We start from the raw sequence: 6000 nt of genomic DNA, 5'->3' as shown, positions 1-6000 counted from the left end.
CTCGAGAATATATTGAAAATTGTTGTTATTAGTCTCAGACTATTTCATGTCTACCTCCTTTTGTAACGAAAGAACTGCTTTGTTATAGTAGAGTCACATCAACTGTGCATTTGATGTTCAGGCCCGTCCCTTGCGACGCTCCTGATGGACTGTTGATAAGCCAATCGCAGGGCTGGAAACTCTCAGTCTCTCTCGAGAGATCACATAGGCAGGTTGTATTTTCCACCTTTCCTGAAGGATACGTCTTTCAAACGTATACCTCAGGAGAGGTGGAACATATATCCTGCCTATGTGAACTCTCGAGAAAGACTGGGAGTTTCCAGCCCTGTGATTAGCTTATCAATAGCCAATCAGGATCGTCGTAAGGGACGGGCATATTTGCTTGGGTGACCATCTCTTCAACGGGAGGGATTTTATTCCAATTTCCCGGGACTGGTTTTGGGTTTGACTCAATTCCAACCTTCCTCGTCGTGTCTGAGTCACTGGGGAAGGTATTACTCGATGTTCTGATACTGAACTGAAAACTGTTTGAGTGTTGAAGCCTTCCAGAGGTAGTTGTTTCATGGGCCTTCCCGCCCTTTTGAAATATTGAATCTTATTCGAAAATGCTTCTTTTGATTGCAAGTTCATAAACTAAAGCTGGTATGATCAGATTGATTTGAATATACTTCGTTATTATAGAATCAGAATCTTCTTTTTATATGTAGTTTACCTTTGTAACGGTTTATTATTTTTGATTACTGACGTTTTACATCAATTGTATTTGTTACAATAATTACAGAAAATGACTAAGCAAACCTGTTTAGATTTTGTTTAAAGCGTCACCCTTAACTAAATTTTTTTTGGCGAAGAATTGAGGCAACAAATTCGAGAAATCCGGTTCGTTTTTTTTGGTGGTTTTCCATGAAACTCCAGTATGAAATATTCCCCTCAGAGTGGCAGAAACACACACAGCCCGATCTTGGCTAATCTGCTTTTGAGAAGAATGAAGCTGGATATAATTTCAAGCGTCGTTACAATATCAAGATTTGTTTGGACAATTTGGAAGATTAATGTTGCTCTTCTTCTTCGTATCCTCTCTCTCTCTCTCTATATATATACACTATATATATATATATATATATATATATATATATATACTATATATATATATATATATATTATATATATATACGTACATACTCAGAGATACATAAAAAATACCTACTACGATAAACTCGCTCAGTTATATTCATGTAATCTCATTGACTAGAGGTAGAGGAATTTCGCGAAAGATTATGCTTCAAATATTCCCGGGAAAGGTAACCTACCCCCCCTCCCAACCCATCCCCACTGTTACGGTGTCGAAATATCCTGGCCAGGGTCGACACAGTGTTACGGCCTCTGAGAGAGGTCCGCTTCAGGTTCGATATGAAATAATAATAAAAAAATAATATTTCAACACCAACAGTTGAAACTGGGGATAGGAATATAGAAAGAAACACTAACACATCAAAGGTTTATTTACAAGCTTACTAACAAAGGTAAATGCAGAATAGTATCTCCTATTTACATAAAAAGACAGAATCTTACACTGCATGAACTAGGGGAACAGTGAGGCAATTCAAATACTTGCTAGTCAATTTGGTAAGTCAAAGCGATGGCTTCTCCAAAAGTAGAGCGGCAATTGCAGACGTCCTCTTGACTCCGTATTGCAGAAACTAGTCTACTTGAAAGGCAGGAACTACCCAAAACCTCTAGCAGGACCTTTTCTTCTCTGAAGTCTGTTCGACGTCGAGATAACACGAGATAATTCGTCCTCTCCTGAAGACGACTAGACCAATATCCAACCAACTCTCGAACAACTTTTCTGATCCTTCGTTGGTTCCTTTTTCTCGTATCTCCCACGGATAATCTCTACTGCTGCTGATCTCTCACTGATAATCTAATCTGTGGCTCTTACTTAGGATATCTCTCTGTGACTAACTGGAGTCTCTCTTTTACGATCTCTTTCTCAAAGTTCATTCGTCGTATTTATACTACACTCTGGGGGGCGGAGCCTAAGGCGAGCGTCACAGAATCCCGAGATTTCTAGAAATTCTTAGATGGATCTAGACGAGGTATTGCATCAGAAATCGCGGCGTTTCTCACGTCCCGACGAGATCCACAACACTCCTGCCGATTCTAGAACCATCATGATAACAGACACCTCCAACACATTGCGCTAACGCCTCCTTGCTGCCGAACTTCTCGAAAATGCGTTCCTCCTTCCTTTATCTTTCTTTGCTAGGAAACAATTACCATCACACCCACCCCAAACCAGAAAGTTATCGACTGGTGCAATGATAAACATAAATTGTCGAATTGCGTGTTGTGAGCTCCTTCCTTCGTTCCTTCTTTCCTTCCTTTTCGGAAGAGCCATAAGGGGAAAAGGCGACTATTATGTAACACCCAGACTCCATTAGGTAACAGGGTCATACTCGAGTTCTATACCTTTTATTCTTTTATATTGCTGATTTGCATGGCTTTCGGCGCCTTCTGGCTGTTTCTCTTCTGAAATTCGTAGAACTCTACAGTAATTGTGGCTGTAAGGAAGCTAGTGTGACAGATTTATATTGGTCTCTTTCAATTTTATTTGGAATAATAATAATAATAATAATAATAAAATAATAATAGATAATAATAGGGTTGCTTAATTTATATTACAAATAAACATAGTAATTGTGACGGTACGAATACTGCTATAAATAATAATAATAATAATAATAATATAAATAATAATAATATAATAATAATAATAAAATAACTACAGGCCTATCACCTGCCTACCAATAATGTGGAAGTTACTAAACAGGTATCATCAGTGAAAAGGCTATACAACTACCTAGAGGAGACAAACACCATCCCCCACCAACAGAAAAGGCTGCAGAAGGAAGTGTAGGGGCACAAAAGACCAGCTCCTGATAGACAAAATGGTAATGAAGAACAGTAGGAGAAGGAAAACCAACCTAAGGCATGGCATGGATAGACTATAAGAAACAGGCCTTCGACATGATACCAACACACATGGCTATAGAATGCCTGAAAAATATATGGGCAGAGGAAAATACCATCAGCTTCCTCAAAAATACAATGCGCAACTGGAATACAATACTTACAAGCTCTGGAATAAGACTAGCAGAGGTTAATATCAGGAGAGGGATCTTCCAGGGCGACTCACTGTCCCCACTACTCTTCGTAGTAGCCATGATTCCCATGAACAAAAGTACTACAGAAGATGGATTGCCGAGGTACCAACTCAAGAAAAGAGGCAACAGAATCAACCATCTGATGTTCATGGACGACATCAAGCTGTATGGTAAGAGCATCAAGGAAATAGATACCCTAATCCAGACTGTAAGGATTGTATCTGGGGACATCAGGATGGAGTTTGGAATAGAAAAATGCGCCTTAGTCAACATACAAAAAAAGGCAAAGTAACGAGAACTGAAGGGATAAAGCTACCAGATGGGAGCAACATCAAACACATAGATGAGACAGGATACAAATACCTGGAATAATGGAAGGAGGAGATATAAAACACCAAGAGATGAAGGACACGATCAGGAATAAAGAATATATTGCAGAGACTCAAGGCGATACTCAAGTCAAAACTCAACGCCGGAAATATGATAAAAGCCATAAACACATGGCAGTGCCAGTAATCAGATACAGCGCAGGAATAGTGGAATGGAGACGAAGCAGAGCTCCGCAGCATAGATCAGAAACCAGGAAACATATGACAATACACAAGCACTACACCCAAGAGCAAATACGGACAGACTATACATAACGAAAGGAAGGAGGGAGAGGACTACTAAGTATAGAGGACTGCGTCAACATCGAAAACAGAGCAATGGGGCAATATCTGAAACCAGTGAAGACGAGTGGCTAAAGAGTGCATGGGAAGAGGACTAATAAAAGCAGAACGAAGACCCAGAATATACCAGAGACAGGAGAAAGACAGAAAGAACAGAGGACTGGCACAACAAACCAATGCACGGACAATACATGAGACAGACTAAAGAACTAGCCAGCGATGACACATGGCAATGGCTACAGAGGGGAGAGCTCAAGAAGGAACTGAAGGAATGATAACAGCGGCACAAGATCAGGCCCCTAAGAACCAGATATGTTCAAAGTACGATAGACGGAAATAAACATCTCTCCCATATGTAGGAAGTGCAATACGAAAAATGAAACCATAAACCACATAGCAAAGTGAATACGCCGGCACTTGCACAGAACCAGTACAAAAAGAGGCATGATTCAGTAGCAAAAGCCCTCCACTGGAGCCTGTGCAAGAAACATCAGCTACCTTGCAGTAATAAGTGGTACGAGCACCAACCTGAAGGAGTGATAGAAAACGATCAGGCAAAGATCCTCTGGGACTATGGTATCAGAACGGATAGGGTGATACGTGCAAACAGACCAGACGTGACGTTGATTGACAAGGTCAAGAAGAAAGTATCACTCATTGATGTCGCAATACCATGGGACACCAGAGTTGAAGAGAAAGAGAGGGAAAAATTGGATAAGTATCAAGATCTGAAAATAGAAATAAGAAGGAATCTAGAATCTAGAAAAACTAGAGGCTGAAGTAGCTCCAGGACTCATGCAGAAGAGTGTGATCCTAGAAACGGCACACATAGTAAGAAGAGTGATGGACTCCTAAGGAGGCAGGATGCAACCCGGAACCCCACACTATAAATAACACCCAGTCGAATTGGAGGACGTGATAGAGCAAAAAAAAAAAAAAAAAAAAAAAAAAAAAAAAGAAAAAAAAAAAAAAAAAAAAAAAAAAAAAAATAATAATAATAATAATAATAATAATAATTACTGTTTCATTTCTAATTACATATGAATACAGATCAACATCACAAACAAAATGAGATGCAGCCAGGACATTGGTCCACAATACTTCTTAATCTATGAAGGAAAGAACTCTATAAAAATTAATGAATTAGCAGTTAGGAAACATCTAAACAACTGCTTTCTATATAATACAAAAAGTCACACTTGCAGAGAAATTTATACTTGATCCCTATTAAAGCATTTTATGACAAAATGATTCCCTAATAGTTACCAACATTACATTCACATCACATCAATCAGAGGAGGATATTTTGCTTTCTGTTTCAATAGTCTGAGCCAATAATTTAGTCAACATGGGTTTATTTTATCCCTTATTTTCAATCTGCTACGTTTTTTCAGATTTGTTTTTATAGTAACTTCCTCCAATACTTCCTTGCGTATAGTTCTTGAAATCGGTGATTTTTATTTCTGTCGAAAGGCGAATTGAATAGTATAATTTTAAAAGTGTCTTTATCAAAAGAGGTGCCATTGTCTCCCTATTCCTGTTTTTTTCTATTTGGGTATATTGTTTTTTTGTTTTTTGTTTTATTCTTTTTATTTAATGCGTTCGATGAAATGTTGAATTGCAATCGAGAGGAAAGATGATTTTCCAGTATCTTTCCTGGGAAGGATTTTTGAGAATGATAAACGAAGTTGATTGAAAACATTTTCCGAGGTTTTGGCCAGAAATTGCTCTAATTGTTTAGACTGTTAACAAAATAAAATGTAGACTATAGGTCTACATTGTTATAAGGGAAAAAATCACTAATTATCCCTTCTTAACGAAACAAAATCTAAACCTAAAAGTTGTGTAATAAGGAAAAAAAATTAAAACTTTGCAGCGCCACTTGAAGTAGATTAGCTATATCCTTCGTAACAGGAAATATAAATGCTCATTTAAAGGCTGGATATACGAGAGGCATTTCAGAACAAATGGAATCATTAGCAGTTGCAAAACTAAGAAGATTTCCCCATAATAGAAACTCGTGTTTTTAATCGTTTGGGCGACACGAAGCTTCCATTCAAAGCTGGTCGACATTAAAAACAAAAGTCCCATCGGTGCCCTGCCTCTACGATAAGGAATTGAAGCGGAGGAAGTAGAACTGTGAAAGGGGAACTGAAAGATGC

This window comes from Macrobrachium nipponense, chromosome 7 (genome assembly GCF_015104395.2).
Source record: "Macrobrachium nipponense isolate FS-2020 chromosome 7, ASM1510439v2, whole genome shotgun sequence".
Lineage (NCBI taxonomy): Eukaryota > Metazoa > Arthropoda > Malacostraca > Decapoda > Palaemonidae > Macrobrachium > Macrobrachium nipponense.
This window is presented reverse-complemented; position numbering follows the sequence as displayed.